The 21,541-nt window shown below is 41.4% G+C and overlaps 1 pseudogene; it reads right to left on the bottom strand.

Annotated features, from left to right (window-relative positions):
* Nucleotides 1-14,111: 14,111 nt before the first annotated feature.
* LOC147684852 (lipase maturation factor 2-like) overlaps nt 14,112-21,541 on the bottom strand; it is a 62,882-nt pseudogene continuing 55,452 nt past the window's right edge.

Genomic DNA, 21,541 nt, shown 5'->3' with positions numbered 1-21,541 from the left:
ATGGAAGTCTACATTGCTATCTCCGATGTCTTCTTAAATTATACGAATTGTAATATAGTGGGGGGAGGTGCATTATCATGGCACCCAGCTTAGTAAGAAGGGGTGCATTTTTAATTTAATTAAAGCATTACTTGGTAGCACATTGTCATTTACAAACAGCACATTTGTCCATTGAAATGGCTACTAGCTTTGCAGAGACATACATTTTTACTGATAAAAATATATAGCACTTGAAAGATAATGTGCGGAAATCTCATTTCTGTGAAAATGTTGTATTTGTGCATTACCAGGTCAACTGTCTTGATATGTTTTGATCCTATTAAAATCTCAATCTTCAGTTCCCTCAAGAATTTGAAAAAATGTGCTTCATTTTTGCTTTCCTACCTGCTGAATTCATACATTTCATTTATAGGTATTTATATTTTGTGTTTGTTGCAAAAATACGACATCCTACAGACTTTCCTTTCTCACTACCTGTACTCCAGCAAGATTGTCACATTATTTACTTTAAAAACTTCTCTCACTTTGTAGTCAGAGAAAGAAAAGCAAACACAATTTCCATAAAGAATAGGCAGCAGTTTGTCAGAAGACATAGCCTGACATTGACCTCTGACTTTGACACACTGGTGACTGTGAAAAGATAAGCATTGAATTCAATGGCATCTTTATGTATTGCTCAGACTTTCCCTCAACGCCCATAAAGGGGGCCGCATCCCACAGTTTGGGAAACTCTGGCCTAGATACATATCCCTGTCACAGAGTGAATCGTCGCAATCCATCTGTATGTACTGTACATGTAAATGGAATATTATAAAGTTGTAAAAACAATCTGCAACCTAAATGCTAACCTACATAATCTGCATTACTTACTTTTCTATTTGTTATGTGGATTGCAATGCAGCTCAGCACGAAATTTAGAGCAGTTGTGTTTGACCACATTCCCTGGAAAAATGTGTGTTAATTTTACATATTAAGCAAACAATATACTAGTTGAATTAAAAATAGTTTTGTTACTGAATGAACTCTGATTTAACCACTTTTTTTCAAATAACCAGTTTCTTAGCAAAAATATTTTTTAAAAAGTGAGCAGGAGTCTGTAAACTATGGGAAAATAACCATAATCAGTCAGGACTCAGACGCTTGAGTGGCACTAATAAATACCTAAGAAGATGACATTTGTATAGACAAAGACAATATTCAGCAATGATTCTTCTTGACATCCACCAAAAAACCCAAACTATTTGCTCTAATTCCAGAGACGCTGTATTGCCTTACAGTGAGACAATAATTCTCCAATATGAAAGGCAACAAGACAACCGCACTTTCTAGGACAAGGACACCCCTACCTCAATCGCAGTTTGGGACTGCCCACTGGTGATGTTCACTGTAAAGAAGATTGGGACAGATGTACTAAGCATTTGTACAGCAACAAAAACTCAGATTCTGCATTTGAGACTGTAAAAATGCTATTTAAGATGCTCTAATCCTGTTTCACGAGTTGGAAAGTGTTTTCCATACCTAAAATAGGATTGCAATTAAATACCGATTTGGTATCTAGAATTGGAGTCCCTTCCAAATACTGAATCGGTATGCTGTATATCAATGTTTTGCAAACAAAATCAAGTGGCAAAACTATGAAAAGTGACGGACTCACGATCCATTCCCCTTTGTGAATGTGAAAAGACATTTTTTTCTTTTTTACAGAAAACTTTCTTTTTTAAATGCAGCCTCGCTTCCTTTAATTAAAATGGTCTATATTTAAAGAAAAAAGTATACATTATTTAAAGTCAATCACAGACATGGTGGCCTGCTGAGCTGAACAGGTCACCATTCTTGTGATGGCCACCAATCTGAATGAGTCGCAATTTGAGACTGCTCGTTAATATTCATGAGTTAATTCAGATAAACTGAAATTTAGCAAACCTACCTATTAGAAAATAGATTGGTTCATTAAATCCATTAGTGCCTCAGAAATACGGGTTTCAGATTGCGAACAGTTGTTCGCAACCCATAATTCCTACATCAGACCCAAAATGGGAACAGCCCCTTCAGACCTTTTCCTCTATGGGAATAAAAAAGTGTTTGTGATCCAAGCGAACACTGTCTAAGCTTAAAAAAACAAAAATAAATATAATAACATTTCCATTTTAAACACATTTAATTTAAGAAAAATTTGGGAAAGAGGATGCTATATTTAAAAGTGATCACAGACATGGTGCTCTGCTCACCCGAGTAGGCCACCATCACGATGATGGCCTCCAATCTTAGAGACTCACAATACGCGGCCTTAAAATTCTTTTGTGGATCCAAACACACTGGTCGCAATTTGGGTTCAGCATTCGGTTTTTTGTACATCTGGCCCATATTCACCAGGTTATATAAAGTGAGTAAGAAACATATACATAATTGCAGCTTATAAATGTAAGCCACACTAGACACTTTTTCAGAGGAGAGAGCTTGATTAAAGTTCCATTGATCTTTCAAAATAGAAAGGGGCAGCCATGTGGCATTTAGATGAATTTACAACAAAGGTCTATCAGGAAAACCCCACTCAGCCAACCAATTCACAAAAGACATATGCTGCGCCCCAATTTACGAGAGCCTCATAAACGTAAGTATCATATTCATGTGTAAAGTGCATGATTCATCAATTCACTCATCAAGCTTTATTCTGCACAAATTCACTGAGCCATAAAAGCACAAAATATTTCAATAAATAGTTACAATGCAATGTGCATGATTCATAAATGCCAAAGTGCTTGATAAGAGATTGCGAGAGAGTGCAACGCACCACATGAGTGCACATTAGGAAATCCCTACACAGCTTCAAGCATTCATATTTTGTACGAATTTGGAAATGTAGGTCTGATCAATTGGTGCTGAAATGAAAACTCAGTAAATTACTTATTCACCCTGGGTTGCTGAGGAAGAGTCCACAGCGTCCACATGTGCTCGGATAAACAATGTGTTGTAACTTGATTACCTCTGATGCATCCTCTCCTTAGCTACTCAGCCAGGATGAATGTGGTGTCTGCGTGGAATGTTGGAGTGCCTGATGAGAGAGAGATTGGAATGTTGGTGTGCCTGCTTGTGTGGAGAATGACAGTTGGAGAGAGTGGGCTGAGTAGCCAAGATGCTGCTCCTGGTAGGACCTTTATGAGATCTTCTTGAGACCTTCTTGTAACCTGTAACTTCTTATGAATAAACCCTCCACTTGAAAATATACCTCCTGGCTACCTCGGCCATTCCTACAAGTTTACTTACAACACAATGATATAAAATAATGCAATCCTCATGGGCTTGTAGTTGCATTGATTTTTAAAACACCATCAACCGCATTCTATGTGGTGCAGCAAGTGTGCAACTGGGGTCAATTTTTTAGTGCCCAGCTTAAAAACTGCCCATCTCTGGTCTTGCACAAACTACTCTCGGATCACGTTATGTGGTGATATTACGCTGGCGCAATAATGTGCAAAGGTGGATAACAAGAACAGAGCCAGTGCCAGGCGTTTCTACCACTGTAGCACATTTTTCCCCATTACAGTGCATAAAAGTGGATTAAACACAAATCTGACAAAATACTGAAGGGCCTATTGGCTGTTTTCGCTCCCTACTTCACCATTATATTCTGAATGAGGCTTCAGGTAGAAAGAAAAACAACTTTATAATCAAATCAATGGCAAAAAAGACTCTCACTGTGACCCATACTTTGACAAAATAGATCTATTCACCCCTTTTTCACTAGGAGGCTTAAATGTGCTGTAGACCACAAGGCCCAGACTGATACTTGTAGTGACACATGGGTACATCAACATATAACCAACCAACCTCCAGTTGTGATGACCCCTCAGTGATGGACTGGCCCACCTGCACCATGCGTGGACAAGGTGCCAGCCATAGACACGCATGCCATATTGACTGTGACAAAGTAACACAGAAGTGTAGAAGGATAACAGAGGGACCAAATGTAAGTGAGAACCTGGGAGTGGTCCACGTCGCCTGCAGGCCCACCACATCTAGGGTAGTCTTTGGCTGGGCTTGTCACTGTAAGCACTTGGAATCAATGTTGGCCTCTAGGAATAAGCATGCATGCTAAGGCCCATCATGGAAAACAAAGAATAGAGAAACAAAGTAGGGTTCTTGAGGTGATCCAAGGATAGCAGAAAGAGACCCTCTCCACAGCACATGCCAAAGAAAGCACACATGTAATGTGTCTTTAAGGCAGGTAGACTGATGTGTTTTATCTAGGACCCCGATCAATATTGTGACCTCATGCCCCTATAGGGCTATAATCAATACATATCCCTATAAACGGCATAATAATCAGAGCCATACTTCAGTAACTCGCCTCTGCAGTCCATGACAGTCCATGACACAGCAGAAGCCACTTCCTTAGATTCCTAGATAGCACACCGAGGTCTTTCGACATACCAAACCCCCAGCAAATTGGGAAAACCCTGCTTGCTTTGTTTTGATTAGTAATAAAATTCCTGCGAGCACTGTAAGAACGGCCAGTTCTTAGTGACATCTTTATTGAAGTCTTCTGTCCAAAAACTTACGTCAAACTCGGCACCTTTCAGGTATAAATATACCAACGTTGCCTTAGCAAACACACGGTGGTGGTGAATACTGGAGCAGAACAGCTGTCCCCTTGCAGAGAGCCCAGCAGATGCGAGAAGCCCACGGACGCTGCCCCTCCTCCATGACGCGCTGAGAAAGACGCTGTCTTTTCTCCTGCTGAGAAAATCCAGCTCCGGCGTTTCCAGCCTACCCTTGCGGGTGACTGGGATATCGGGTCCTAAGAAGGAGATACCAGACCTCCGGCATTCTATTCCAGAGGTACGGTGCTGACTAAACCCTTAGAGAGAATTCTTGAAACAAACTCTTGGCAAAACCAACTTAATTTAAACTGCTACCTACTTAATCCCTCCCATGTATTAGGCTTAGGTCAGGTACACCGGGGTAGGCGTAGTTAGAAGCACCAGTTGAGGTCGTTAGCCAATGTATATATGAATGTATATATTTTATTCAGTTTAACTATCTTACGGCTAAGAAACCATATCAATGCTTTTACAGTATTATTTCGTAATACTCCTTCTACTGTACGCACTTTTCATAATAACAAGTCTTGCAATTGTGGCAATTCATTTCTCTTGCATGAGAAGGAAGACTGCTCAATAAATAATATATTTGATTGAAAACGCCTGTCTCTCTATTCTCTGCACTCTGATGAAAGTAAATCTGCACAACTGACTGAGTGAAATAGCTGTCTATTGTTTCACACAACTCTAGAGATTGACTCTTATTCTGAGGAGCAAAGTTGTCATGTTTATGTGGTTGTCGGAAGCTGAATCCCTTCTTGTCTGAGCCAGGGAAGCTGATCACTTCCTATTCAGTCAAGAACGTTTCCAGTGACCTTTGAGCTAGCTGGCGTAAACCTAAATTAAGTCTAACATAGTCAGTAGAGACCTAGAAGACCGCAGTCCTACGTCTACACTGCTGTTTATGTTATTCCAATGCGCAGGGCCTATAGAGAAAATAGGAACTACACTACAAGACGAGATGACATCTGTTGCACAGTTGTCTGTTTTCCTAATATGACTCAACCTCATAATTTAAAGACTGTGATGCACAAGCGGGGTGAAGTGGTACCACATGGTAATGTATGCTCCACCATTACTGTATGGCATCTGCAGTACCACAAATTTGTCTCCCAGTAGTCAAAATCACATTACAAGGGCGTGAATAACCAGGAACTTGCAGGCATATGCTGTGATTAAAAAGAAGGGAGTACATACATATTTCTTTTATTGTACTCAATTTAGCAGCACTAAGAGGCATTGGATAAACCCCTTGTTGAATAATAAGGGGGTAATATGACTAAAGGAAGGCAAAGCATTGGTGCCAGGCACAGATACCCAATTATAATCCTGATCATTGTACATTCTGTAACCTGTGATTATCAGTAACAATAACACAGTCACAAAAAATCTACCATATCAACATTTTTAATGTGGTTATTTTTTGTGCTTTTAATTAGGTGAATGATCTAAGGGAAAGTATTTTTGAGGAATGATAATACTTGAACCACGGAATTTCCATTTATTGTAAGTTTTGTTTTATCATAAAAATTAGATTTTGCATTCTCTATGAATGTGATGTCCTTTAATGCAAATATTGCACCCTATGCAATTAGGGCCAACTTTGTCATAGTTTTGCGTTGCCTGTGCACTACGCAACAGGGTGCAAGGGCGATGCAACACTAAAGTTAGATTTATCAAGCCACGCAAGACCACCTTGTGAGGCCTCGAATGCTTTGATAAATCTAGAGTAATGCAACACAGCACAAATCGCTACATGCGTTTCTCTGTCCCAGGAAGGCATTCCATGGATTTTGGCACAATCCCTGATTTACTATTACTGGTAGACATGGGAATGCGTCAAACTGCTAACCCTTCCAAAATGAATCGTAAATATCTTTATGTTGCCTTGTTTTTTCCTCCTTCTGTGTGTGCTGCATTGTGCCCCTTCCCGCAAACAAACGATCCTGTCTGCAATGCAGCATGGTGTGCTCCATTTAAAGGAAAGGACAGGACAGAAATTAACCGTATCAAATTAAATATGGCGCGTTCTTGCCCTTTCATGCAGCTCTGCAAGGTGAAAACAAGAAAACCCCTGCACTATACAACGTTAGATCATTCTTGGTAATGCTGGTGTCGTTAAGGATGATTGGTTATGTACATCAACACTTTCAGAGTAACTTGATGAGAATCACAATCCTCCAAATAGATATATCAAAGTTCAAAAAAGACGTTCCGTTCTTGGTGTGAAGTATCAGTTTATTGTTCCTTTAATTAGGCCAACACGTGTTTCATCGCAGGGAACACACTGCAAATCTTCAGGGCCTCATGTGGGCACGGGCGAATTTGTGTTGGTTAAACCCGTACAGGGCGGTGCTTTAACTTGTTTATTTTTGGGTAGTTAACGATTTCGGAAAACGCTGTCCGCGTGATAGTTGAATCTGGATCGATAATAGTAGGAGCTATAACCGGGAGGAGTCGATAAAAGAGTTGTGCTCTGGTTTCACATAGGCGGATACACCTTATTTGTGTCATGCTCCCTCTTGAGGTTCCCGGCGCTGTTTGCCAAAGACGTGGATGGGGATGAAACACGTGTTGGCCTAATTAAAGGAACAATAAAGTGATACTTCACACCAAGAACGGAACGTCTTTTTTGAACTTTGATATATCTATTTGAAGGATTGTGATTCTCATCAAGTTACTCTGAAAGTGTTGATGTACATAACCAATCATCCTTAACGACACCAGCATTACCAAGAATGTTCTAACGTTGTATAGTGCAGGGGTTTTGTTATTTTTGCTATTTGTGTGGATCATCCTGGTCCAACCCTGAGCGGTTGAGAGGGATTACCGCTCGCCCTATTGCCTATACCATCTACCCCACATTTCTATTCACTTTGCGGCCACTCAGGTTGTGCACCTAATTACTCTGGTGACTAAAAAACCTCCTAGCTGCATACTACGCAGCTCTGCAAGGTGGCTTGCTGTGCTGCGTGCCAGTTTGATAAATATGCCCCTTACTATCTAAAATGTGATGTTGTTTTATTTAATGGTAGAAAATGGAGCATACAAATATTGTAGCACAAATATCAACTACCAAAATACCATGAAGATAAGTATATATTTGTAATTATAGGTTCACTATTTTTACCTCTACATCTACATACCTGGAAGATATATATTGTTAAGGTACATACCTGAATTGTCTTCTAATCAAGGGTGAGGGAGGTGGATTCTGGATCCATTCACTTTCCAAAATAGCATGAAATCATCAAAGGGGAATGGATCACTTGTCCTGCTCAACCATTGGGTATACAGGAAATGAGGATGTCCCAGATGAAAAAGGCCCTCATGAACGTGATGGGTATGGTGGTATCTGAAGCGGTATATGTTGGTTCTCCGCTTTTAGATCACGTCAGTGCATAATCATTGGGTCTGATTTCGATTTATGCAGCCCCCACCAGGAGGTTTTTACCCATGGTTGACACAGTAGTGAGCCAGTGATAAAAAAGTTATGTTAAAAAGACACCTCAACCTAAGTTCTGTTACTTTATTCTTACTTGGTTGTGGGTCTAGTAAACTCTATAGGAGTGCATCAATTTGGACTGAGTTACGAGTACTGGATGCACTCAGAGTAGTAAAAAACTTGAAGGGGGGGAGAGATTGTGAAGGTATCTAAAAAAAGGTCGACATGTTTCTGCCTTAGTCTGCCTTGGTATGGGACTTATGGGCATTCATCAGGACCAGTGGTTGGGAAACGTGAGGTTTAACAAAAATTAGGTGCTCAAACGTGAACGAAAAAGGTATTAACCTGTTTCTGCGGACTGGAGGTCTTATGGTACCTGTAAAGAGTAAGCACAAGGTTTTGGCATTCATACAGGGTTTGGGGGAAGGGGGACATACACACCGAGCAGAACGTTGCTGCTTCTATCTATTCATACATGAATATATAAACAACAAAAAAATGGCAATTCTTTAAAACCAGTTAACGACCCGGAAACAGTACCTATTGTTTCCGGATCAGTAAGGGCAGAGCAGCGCATTGACGAAGCAAGCTGAGGACCGGGTGCAATAGGTAGCGAGACCGATGAAGGTGTCTCCTGAAACCGCAAGTATTCCACCCCACCCATGCTAACTACCCCTTCTCTACCCTCTAGCCCCTTCCAAGAGCTCTACGATCCGACAGGAGTGTGTTAATTAAATGCGCGAGGTAACAATTGCTGAGCACTCACACTGTATCGCTTAGTCAGCCACCATTGGCTCACCACCATCACTACCGTAGTCAATATTGGCGTTCTTGATCGACACAAAACACAATGTTACCACTGTCGAATAGCACGCTAAAAATCCGCTGCATGAGTATGGAGAGAAAAAGAGAGAGTTGACATTGCCATGATTGTTAACCGGTTTTAAAGTATTGCCATTTTTTAGTTGTTTATATATTCATGTATGAATAGATAGAAGCAGCAACGTTCTGCTCGGTGTGTATGTCCCCCTTCCCCCAAACCCTGTATGAATGCCAAAACCTTGTGCTTACTCTTTACAGGTACCATAAGACCTCTAGTCCGCAGAAACAGGTTAATACCTTTTTCGTTCACGTTTGAGCACCTAATTTTTGTTAAACCTCACGTTTCCCAACCACTGGTCCTGATGAATGCCCGTAAGTCCTATACCAAGGCAGACTAAGGCAGAAACATGTCGACCTTTTTTTAGATACCTTCACAATCTCTCCCCCCCTTCAAGTTTTTTACTACTCTGAGTGCATCCAGTACTCGTAACTCAGTCCAAATTGATGCACTCCTATAGAGTTTACTAGACCCACAACCAAGTAAGAATAAAGTAACAGAACTTAGGTTGAGGTGTCTTTTTAACATAACTTTTTTATCACTGGCTCACTACTGTGTCAACCATGGGTAAAAACCTCCTGGTGGAGGCTGCATAAATCAAAATCAGACCCAATGATTTTATGCACTGACGTGATCTAAAAGCGGAGAACCAACATATACCGCTTCAGATACCACCATACCCATCACGTGCATGAGGGCCTTTTTTCATCTGGGCCATCCTCATTTCCTGTATACCCAATGGTTGAGCAGGACAAGTGATCCATTCCCCTTTGATGATTACATACCTGAATTGGTCAAGCATGCCCTAAATAGGTATTTAAGGTTGATTTGTGTGTCTCTTAAACAAACATTAGAAGAAAAGGCAGACACTTCTCTGGGAGCTCTATCACCTCTTCCTTACAAGTATGGGTGAACAAAGCAAACACAAGGAGATGATGGACGGAGCACCGAAACTTTTCAGACACACACCCCCAATCACAGATCTGGGTTGAATCAATCATCATTCTTTAGCTCACTTCGCTACTCTAGTTCAGACCCAGCTATATGCAAATCAGTCTTGACCCTGTGCCTCATAGGAACAGGCCAGCCCAAACTGCCAAGCCAGGTCTTCCCTGGACCGGAAACATGCATCCTGGGACTGGTTTTGTTATGTTATGTCATGTTAAAACGGGTCTTTTATAGCGCATGGCTACTCCATGGAGTGTCCCGGCGCTTTGGGGTACCACAAGTATGGGTGGGCAACTTATTTAAGTCCACAGTATACACAACTTAATAATTGCACCAATGAACCATCTAAGGAGCAATACTTCTGTCTACAACACACTATTAAAAACAACAAACTGTTATTCAGTATCATACAGTGATCCATTAACTGCTTCAAGATTATGAGCTTACATTTGAGATGTGGTCACTTCAACCCAGTCCAACCCGAATTTGCTGTCAGCAGCCAGTCAGACAGGCCTACCTCAGGCCCTTATTCTGAGTCCAATGGTGGCTCCTTTATAGGGGGCACAAGGGCGGTGACCTCCTTCGAACTATCATGACTCACTTTACATCTCATTGTTTCCATATTAAAGCTTTTACATGAAAATAAACAGTTCTACTGATCATTTGTTTACATATAAAAGCTATAATATCACTTTGCACCGCACAAAGGCCGCTCTTGGCTGTAATGCTCACGTGTCATGCATGGACTGTTACACCTTATCCTTACACAGACCTAATACATATCTGACATGCTTCACAACCGTCACGCAGTGCATCATGTCAGGTAATGATGATCTGAGGCCTGTCAGTCATGTAACCTTATGCTAAATCAAAAGCAATGATAAAGGAAAAGGACAGCCTCCTGTCCTATCTGAACTTCTATTTGGATATAAGGTTATGAGCCTCCCTCTGGTGCCCTGTTTGTTGAATTTGGGCAGTTGGGAAACATGAAGTGTACGTTGGGCTCTATCCCTGATAAGTTTCCTTTTGTGTGTATGAGTGAGAGCATGTCTTTTGTTTATGTGTGTACCTGTGAATCTGCACTAGTGTATGTGTGTGTGAGTTTGTGTATGGGTGTTTATGTGTTACACTGTACAGAATTTTGTCAGCATACATTAGAAAAATGTCCTTTGTGGTCAATGAAAACTGCTTCGCTCCCTTCCCCATCCCAGCAGCAATCCAGCAAAGCATAAAAAGTCAATTTGCAGCCTCAGCTTAAGACTGATCCTATCAACATTCTTTATAGATGTCTACTGGGTTGTATGTATAGCAGGAATATCGATGTGGAAATATCAAGAAGAAGAAATATCGAGGTAAGAATGTCGGCTGTGTAAAATATTGATGTCTTAAATATCGATGTAGGAAATATCGTTTTTTTAGTAGTGCAGAAATATCGACATTGTGAAATATCGATGTAGTAAATATAGTTGAAATAAATATCGATGTAATTTATATCGATATTATGTTTTTAATGGATTAATTTGTTTAGTTGTTTAATAGTTATGTTATGTTTTTCATATTTTTAAAGTTTTTATGTAAATAGTAAATGTTATTTTCTAATTTTTTTTATATTTATTTTTATTTTTAGGAGCGAGATGTTTATTTTATAGGGGATAAGGGTGGGTAGTAATTTAAAAATATAAATGTAAATTATTTATTCATTTTGAATATTAGTAAATATTCTTCTACTTCGGTCACATTGGGTGGGTGGTTATGCTCTCTTACATTTACAACATTGTTAATTACAGTTGTAGCTCTACCATAACATGCTGTTAAGTAGTATTTGCTACATTTCCAATGTGGTTTGTTATCTTTTACTTTTTCTTGGGTGTAGGTATAACCCATGTAGCTGAGCATTAATTTTCCTGTTTGTGATGTGATAAAAGTAGCTCCTTCAGCCATTTCAAGGGTGTATCTGTGAAGCCATATATATGTGTTTTAGTAAATATGCAAAAGTTATATTAAAATGTCTATGTTTAATTAGTAATTTAAAAATAATACTTACAATATTGGTCTTTCTGTTTTGTTGATGGCTTTATTTATTTTGATTGAAGTTTCACTGTTGTAATTCCTGTAGTTGTGGTAGAAAATAGTTTTATTAATAATATTGTTTGATACTTTGTTATTTCTCTTTTGTTATTATTCATTTAAACTATAAGTATACTTACTTTTTCTAGTAGAAGATTTTAATTTGGTGGATGTTCTTTGGTAGATGAAGTTTGTTGAAGCTGCAATTAAAAATATTTGTATTAGTTGTCAGTTATATTTATATCTTTTAAAAAACTTAGACAATGTCACTTCATTTTTAGTTAGTTTGCAACTTTATTATTTATTAGTTACTTTTCTATGTAGGAATAGATAAGGTAGAAAATAGTTTTTGTAGATTATTCTTTTTGCTGTTGCTGATAGAAAGTTTTGTTTCAATAAAAACAAGAGAGCATTTATATACTTTAGGGAGTTAAACTAAGGATGTTGAGGATTTAATATTCAATAAAATAAGATTTTTCTTACTTGTGTTGTATAATCTGTTGTAGTAGTTGTTGTGGAATTTCTTTCTCTCTCTCTTCAGCAAAGTAACAGTCTTCCTTCATGTTTGGCCAAAAAACGGTAATTATAGTTAGTTAGGTAATTGTTTTTATAGTTGTTATTTAAATTGTTCTGCAATTTAATTGGTTAATGGTGTTGTACTTTAAATTTATTGGTTGAGAAAATTATTTTGAATTTGGAAGCCGTTACTTTTTAATTAGGGTGTTTTATTTGTTTTTTGTTAGTGGTATATAACTAAATATGCTTTGTAGGTGTTTTAAGATAAAATTTATACATTTGTTTTATAATGTAAAAAAAATTGTATATGCAATGTATGTTAATAAATATGTTTTATTGAGTATATTTTAATTATTAAGTATGTTTATATTTATTGGTGTATACATAATTTAGTTATATGTATTTTAAGTATATAATATATTTATATATGTTTGTTTAGTATTTATTTAAATTTTTTTATAATTAAATTGTTACGTAGTTGAGAGGAGAGTGTATTTAATGTTGAATAATATTGTCGATATTTTTGCTACCTTTTTTTTTATTTTATGTATTTTCGATATTTTTGTGGTCGATATGTTTGTAGTCGATATAATTGTTAACAATATTTTTTTGGATGATATTTAAATATCGATATTTGTGTAAATCCTTGTTTAAGTATAAGATGACGATATTTTTGTATACGATATTTTTGCGGCAATGTTTTTGTTGGTCGGTGTTTTTGTGATAGATATTTGATCAGGAATCCGTCCAATAGGTATAGGCGTTGATTTTAACAATGGCTCACTTAGCTGCTACCCACAGTTCTAACAAAAAAAACTAATCACAGCATTGTCGGGGTATTTAAAGGTAATTCATGCTGTGTGGCCCCGAATCCTTAGCTGCGACACCTTCATGATAAAACTTAATTTGGGATAAAAATAAGTGCATTACAGGCCAATAAGGCATGGGCTAAAAATGGGCACGGGCTAAGGGCTGACAAAACCAGCGTATCCGGCTCAAGTCCCTAAAGAACAGACTGGACATGTGTTGTGATACAATATGAACATGGATACATGAAGTTCATTGTCCACCACTAGGTGATATGTCCTAGATGGAAAAGATGACCAAGGGAAAACGAAATATGGGTTGAAGGATAAGTATTTTGGAACTTGCATATACAGTACATATGCCTAATTGATAGATGCTGATGGAGAACTTGGAAGAGAGCAATGCATGTAGAAATGGCCAACCTGGGCCCATGACCAGCAGAACTATATCACATAGGAGCGTCCTTACAACTGACGACGTTTTTCCACAGGCAGTGTCTCAACGCCAATCAAGTCAAGTCAAGTTTGAATTTATATAGCGCACTACTCACCCAGAGGGTCTCAAGGCGCTTGAGGGAGGGGGGAGCTTTACTTGTCAAATATCCAAGTTTTTAAGTTGGATATTAAGCACTTGGCTCGGATTGTGTAAATTCTGACAGAATCCCCTATTTCCGACAGAAGATAGCCACAGTGGAGAAGATGGAAATGAAAGGCAGAAAGACAGCATACATATTTAACATAATGCACATATTAGAATAATAACATGTTTTGGCTAAAAATTAAAGAGCACAGACTGTGATTGATCCAGCAGTAACAGTGTTTCTGATGCAGAAGGAGGTGTGCATGGACTAACTTTTTTCTGCTTTCTTCCTCTTGACATTATTTAGCCCATCTCCCGCAGCTTGGGCTGCAGGTCTTTGATTTAGTTCTGGTTTGCCCTCTGTTATTTCTGCTTTTGGCGCTTTTTTGTGGCTTTTGTGTTTTTGACTTCCAAGTTCTGTTCCATAGCAATGCCAGGTGACTTTGGACTTATTGAAAGATATCCAACTCACGATTGCTCTTAGAAGGCTTATTGTGACCGCCGGGAGGAGAAACGATCACTGCACAGCAGGTGCAGTGTATTGGGGGACATCGCCCGGATAACCTTAAGGGCAAATGACAGGGGTGGCTCCGTAGCTCACCTCAGAGTCCCTTAATCCAGTCGACCATGGTGCCATTAACATTGCCTTATGTTTGGCATCACCCAGAAACACAGTAGGATACAATTCTTCCCATGCTGCCACCACTATCGGGCAGCTCTCCTTTTTTATTGGCTTCTGTAAAACAGTATTTGTAGAGCTGGACTGTGATTAACGCAGGAGTTTGGGACCTGAAGGGATACATGGACTCCACCACCTACAGCAGGTTTATAACATCTTTGTTCCCCTGCAGCAATCGGTAGACAAGGTTGGTGAAGCAGGGACTTTAAGACTGGGGTCCCAAAGCAGCAAACCATATCTGCTTGTCAAGTCGACGCTGGTACAGAGCTACAAATAGCGGTGGAGTACTAATGTTTCCTGATTTGTACATAAATCATCCAGGATTCATTGCCACAGCTTACATCTACTATGACCTCAGGACAGCCCCCTAATCCGGGCATTCGTCTGAAGAGCCCATAAATGTGTGTCAACTGGTAACGGTCCACAAAACTTGACATTTGGTGGATGCCAGGCCAAAGCTTCCCAATAGACTAAAACTCAATGCACATAAAGGGCATCAAGCTGATGGCGACCATGCTCATAGCAGCTGCAGAAAGACAGCCATCTGCAAAAACGTCCACAGCTTGTGCCCCTGACGCAGGCACACCAGTAAACAGAAAAGAGGATTTCCCAAGAAAGTGGTCCAATTTCCACGGTTGGCATCATGACGGCATTCAGCCACTGCATAAACTCATGGTACATAAACACTGATTTGGATTCAGTGATCTGGTTTTCTGCAGAGTTAATGTCCATGAGCTGGAGGTTTTCTTTTTGCTGTGACCCAACCAGAATCCTACATGATCATTGTCCAGAAATGAGAAGCATAGTACAATGGTTTGTATGTTAAAGAAGTTGTAGTTTCCTGTTATGTTGATTAAGACCAGAAGCAAAACTTGGCAATAAAAGGAGAAGATTAAGCTTGGGCGTAAAATCCGTTTCGTTCGCAAAATTTGCGGATTTTTGGCAAATTCGCGAATCGCGCAAATTTGCCCAGAAATCTGCAAATTCGCAAGCTGCGGATTTTTTTGCTTGATCACGATTGAAAAATACAATATTGCGCGCGCTGCGTTGACTTACCGTGATTCTGAGTCCGCCGAGTTGTTTTTCTCCCGGTTTGCGTGTGCTGCGCCATTTTGGAACTTGCTGCGTGATCGCGTGAGAGTTTTTCGACCGCGATTATGTCATCGCAGCCTGCTATCTTGCAGAGCGAGAGTTTGACAACGCATGTACGTCATAAGGGCCCGCGATCACCCATCACGGGAGTAAACAATGCCCAACACGTATATGCGGAGCGCAGCTGACTTCCGGTGGGAGATTTGAACAGCTCACTTTCCCGAAATTGCAAAAATTGCAATTCAGCACAAGAAATCCACCGCAGGCAGCATAAACCTTCTGAAAATGATGATTTTGATCAGAATAGCTCCTCAGATTGACATTTGGCTGCACTTTTTAGTGCAAGGAGTCCATTTTTTTGGGGGGGGGTGGGAGGAAGTTAGTGCCCCAGAGTCTCCAACTTCCTGTTACTGTCCAGCAGGCTCCTCCCAGTGCTATGTCCATTTCCTGGTCACTTTTGATTTGGATCTGGAGCTGGAAGGATTTATTTTTGGCTGCTGCTAGATATTTGGATTTGAGGACTTTTTGGACTTTGGAGTTTGGATCACTTTTGGACTTGAGATTTTACAAGTAAGTTGGTGTTTGTTTCAGGCATTGCAGTTGCTGCAACTACAGTTTTAAAACTTTTTTCACAACTTTAAAAAAATATATATTGTGGATAGCCACATTAACCAGTAGGCCCAGGGTTAGTCATGGGTGCATGATACAACTGTTTCTGTGATTTTTTTTAACTTAATTCTCATTTATGTCACAGAATTTTAGCTCACTGTTATATGTTGTTGTTTTTTTATTTTGGGGTGCCTGTAAAGTCTCACTAGCCAGTAGGTCCAGGGGTAGTGAGTGGTGCATGCACCAAGTCTTTCTGTGGGGTGTCTTTAACTTAGACATCATTGAGGGCATGGATGGCATTGGATTGTGGTGATTTATGTGTGTTTTTCGACTTTTTGGGGTGGTGTTTGGGCCTGGCCATGTGGGTGGGGGCCATTTTGAGGCCTGGTCCAGGCAGAGCCTGGCCATGTGGCTGGGGGTCAAGGGGCCATTTTGAAGCCAGGCAGTGTGCTCAGGCCTGCTCCCAGTTTGCCTTGCTTTCTTCCATTAGGCCCAGGGGTAGTGAGTGGTGCATGCACCAAGTCTTTCTGTGGGGTGTCTTTAATTTAAACATCATTGAGGGCATGGATGGCATTGGATTGTGGTGATTTTTGTGTGTTTTTCGACTTTTTGGGGTGGTGTTTGGGCCTGGCCATGTGGGTGGGGGCCATTTTGAGGCCTGGTCCAGGCAGGGCCTGGCCATGTAGCTGGGGGTCAAGGGCCCATTTTGAAGCCAGGCAGTGTGCTCAGGCCTGCACCCAGTTTGCCTTGCTTTCTTCCGTTAGGGCCAGGGGTAGTGAGTGGTGCATAGACCAAGTCTTTCTGTGGGGTGTCTGGAATTTTAACATCATTGAGGGCATGGATGGCATTGGATTGTGGTGATTTTTGTGTGTTTTTCAACTTTTTGGGGTGTTTAACTGATGTTCCTCTGGCTTCCATTGCTTTTAGGTGCACAAGAGAACCACCAGTGCCAGGAAGAAACCTGCAGCTGTGTGTGCAGCACAACATCAAATGACGTCACGTGTGGCCACAGACAAGACAACTCTGCAACTCGTGCAACTGTGGCCTGCTATTCTGACATCTGAAGAAGATGGGCCCAAAGAAAGGTGGCCGTAGCGCCTCAGCGAAAAAAGTTGCCAGTGCCACTGCCAGTAAGAAGGAGCAGAAGAAGCAATTGGCCCCACCTACCAAGGAGACTGGTGGGCCCACCAACACCTTTTTTGGTAAAAAAAAAACGACGCCTGCAGCAGCAGCGGTGTCCGCCGGGGACCAAGCTGGAAGCAGCACCTCAGCTTCATTGGGCTCTGTGCCACCATGCCAAGTTAGCTCCAAGACCATGAGTGCTGCTGAGGCAGTCACTTTAGTTTCTCAATCACCATCGACCAGTGATAATGGCTCATCACGAGAAAGTATCATCCAATCAACGCCGGGTGTAACTCAGCTGACGAGTGTTCAACAACCACAGCCGCAATGACAACCACAGGTGCAACTAGTACAAGCACAAGTACATGGGAAGGAGAGGCGCAAGGAGAGACACAAGGAGAGGCGCAAGTAGAGGCGCAAGGAGAGGCGCATGGAAAGGTGCATTGAGAGGTGCAACTAGAGGTTCATGGAGCGGCACAACTGCCTACAACGCTTGTTCCTCCAGAAGTAGGGGCACATCAGGAAATTGATATTCATGCGGAGGTATCATCCAAGGAAGCTACTCCTCCTGATGATGATCCATTGTCTTCAAGATCCCCAGCAAGAAAAAGGTCAAGGAGGGCTACTAGTCCTACTACTACAAGTTCTTCTTCAAGCCCCCTTAATTCTGATGACCTTGATCTTGATTGGAACCCACCAATGTACTCTGAGAGTGAGGCACGCCATGAGCCGACAAAGGTAGCTAAGCCTAAAAGGAAGGTTCCCGCAAGGCTTTCAGTTATGGGTAATGACGACAAACAAAAAGTTGTGTCTTCTGCTGCTGATGAACAGTCTGACGACGACCCAGTCATCACATTCGTCACTCCAGCCCCAGCGGGCATGCAGCAGACAGACATTTTCACCCTATCCCCAATGGCTGTTGAGCGGGATGTGGGCGGCGTGGCACTGGTATCACCGCCAACGCAGTTAACTGCAACACCAACACGGCCTACAGCTTCCATATTTTTTAGGCAGAAGGGCCGGCAGGGACCTCCATCCAGCTCGACCTCCCTTACCTCAAATAGTGGTGCTGTAAGGGAGCAACAGAAACAAATTCAGCCACGCCCATCCTCCACTTCATCTGGCATTGAAACTCAAACTAGCACCTCCACCACCAGCAGACATCTCCAGTCCCCAGTTTGGGACTTCTTTACTGTTAGCCAAAGGGCGGAAAACATGGATGTTTGTTCGATTTGTAAAACATCAGTTATTCGGGGTAAGCTTGGTACCAACTATGGTACCGGTGGCAAGAGAGGTCATCTAAAAAAACACCACACTATCGAGTGGGAGGCGCACCTAAGTAAGATCCAGGAAGCCAGAAGAAAAACAAATCCAAATGTATTGATATTGCATCTGATGATGACGAGGGGCTGATCGTGCAGGGGGAAAGTGAAGAAGTGACAGATATTTTTTCTGGTACACCCAGTACCCCTGGCAGCAAGACTGCAGTGATATCGCCCACACCCTCTACCCCTGCAACATGTATGAGGCACACTAACAGTCTGGGAGAGACACCAATACGAAAAAGTACATCACTGGGCATAACTGGTTTGAAGAAGTCATCATCATCATCATCATCATGTAAAACGGTCCAGCCCACCATTAGCAGAATGTTTTAGTCGGAGGCGCCATTTGAACGCAACCACCCAACGGCACGTCTGTATAACCCAAAGCTGGCTAAAATGTTAGCGCTGGACCTTCTCCCTTTTTCTTTCATGGAAGGGGTGGGTTTTCTAGAATTTGTGGCAACAGTCTGCCCTAAATGGAAGGTTCCTAGCTGGTCCTATTTTGCCTGAGTTGCGGTTCCAGCACTACATCAAGATGTGCTGGAGGTGATTGGTGCAGCTTTGCAGAAGAGTGCTGTTCACAGTATCCACCTGACAACAGACATGTTGACCAGTTGCCAATCCCTTGATTACATGTGCATCACTGCACACTGGGTCTCTGTTGCAGGGGTTAGAGAAAAGATGTCTGCAGGTGTTGACACTGCCCCAATTTTTCAAGCTAGTCGGAAACATGCAACAGTAGCCATGTTTGCCATGGATAAAACTCATACTGCACCTAACCTTTTGGAGGAGTTTAATAGGAAGGTCTATGAATCGCTGCATCCAAGAAATCGCATAGTTGGTTATGTTTCCACGGATAATGGCAGTAATATAGTTAAGGCCACGCAGCAAGGTGACTATTTCAGAGTGCCGTCTTTGGCGCACAGTATTAACATCGTGGTGCAAGATTTCTTGAAAAAAGAAAACACAGTCAGCAAGTTACTCACCACCTGCCGAAGAATCTACACAAATTTCAGCCATTCTTTTAAGGCCCGGAAGGAGCTGAGGAGCATTCAACATGAACGTGGACTGGCAGACAAAGGACTCATACAGGAGGTGGCAACACGTTGGGACTCAACCTTTTACATGCTTGAGCGTCTGTCTGAGCAATGGGGGGTAATCAATGATTATGTCTATAAACTGGGGTCTACTGTGCAAGACATGAGGCTAGAGTTGGAGGATTGGAAGCTGGTTGCAAGCCTGACAGACATGCTTCGTCCTTTTGAGGTCTTCACGTGTGAGGTCAGCAGGGAGGACTGTTCTTTGGGCAAAGCTATTCCAATATTGCATATGCTAGAGCACCAACTGAAGGCGGTGTCCTCAACGTTCCGAGATGATGCTGAAAAGCAAGACGCATATCATTTGACGGAGAGGTTATTAAGCCGCCTAGTTGCCAATGAAAGGCTTAAAAACATACATACAGAACAAAATTACATTTGTGCCACTATTCTGGATCCACTGTAGAAAAAGGCAGTGGCCAGCAAAGCATTCATTCCTTTTGATGAAGCAGATGTTTCAAAGTACAAACATTGGCTAGCTGTGTCAGCCACTCGGTTCGAAATATAGCAGCAGAAAATTCAAGGAGCTGGCAGAAGTACAACTGAATCAGCAGGCCATCCGGCGTCAAGTTCCACTTCTGAATCTGTGGCCGAAGGGAATCATTTTCCCTCACAGCTGTTAATGACACCAGCAACCGTATCATCATCCTCACCTTCACCAGGCCCAGCCATAATATTGTCGGAAGCAGATTGGCTAACTCATCAAGGGTTTGCTTGTTCCAGTGCTGCAAAGGCCGCAGATGGTACGCAAAGTGGAGCAACTGTGGAGAACCTTGAGTCGATGATTCAGGCCTATCTGGATGACCCAACAGAGGTCTTTGTTAATCAGAACCCATTGCTGTATTGGTACAGGAAAAGGGCTCTATGGCCAGTGCTCACCAAACTGGCTCTAAATTATTTGTCTTGCCCACTCGCAAGCGTGTCTTCTGAACGTGTTTCCAGTGCTGCTGGTGCCATTGTAACTTCAAAAAGGACCCCCCTCTCGCCCAGAAATGTGGAGAGGTTAACACTGATCAAGATGAATCAGCACTTCATACCACCAGATTACAAAATACGTGAATGCACGCAGAAAGACGAGGACACTGGCTTAGGTGACAGAAGTTCTTCTCTGTTAGCTGACCTACTCCCGTCTCAATTCATAGAGTTTTACGTCCCTGATACCGAGGCCTGAAAATGAATTCCTTTTTTTCGTCCTTATTCACTTTTATTCCTGTGTGTCTTTCTTTTTTTTGCAACTTTTACCACAACAAAACTCTAATCACCTAATCACAACAAGTCCATCAGCAGCACTGTCTTCATTTTATTTTCCTTATTGATTTGAAGGTGCCGCAGTCTGCATTCCTGAGGTTCACAAGTTCACAACTCAATCATGCTCCTCTATCCTCCTCCTCCAGACTCCCCATATCCATTTCCCTCAAGGCAGATGGATGACTAAGAATAAAGAAACTTTGTCTTCGTAGACGATTCCCCTCAAGTGGGACTGAAATTACTGCCTGAATACATGCTTGCTGATTGCTGACAGAGTTACTTCTGAAATTGACAGGAGAGGCTGCCCTGGCAGCCCTCATTTTCCTAAGAATATACAGACAAAAAGTAGAACAGGTAATGAATAATGAGAAGATGGCATGCAGTGGACAGCAATGACTGTCTGGCTCTGATGAAACCAATTTCTATTTGTTTTTTGTGCATGAAATGAATTATATATCTTGTCTTTGTTATTATTTAATCTTTTACACAGTAATTGCAACTCATGTCTACTACTCTGTTTTTTTTA

This window comes from Lissotriton vulgaris, chromosome 10 (genome assembly GCF_964263255.1).
Source record: "Lissotriton vulgaris chromosome 10, aLisVul1.2, whole genome shotgun sequence".
In the NCBI taxonomy this organism is placed as follows: Eukaryota; Metazoa; Chordata; class Amphibia; order Caudata; family Salamandridae; genus Lissotriton; species Lissotriton vulgaris.
The sequence above is the reverse complement of the archived record's forward strand: the minus strand, read 5'-3'. Positions and strand labels throughout refer to the sequence as shown.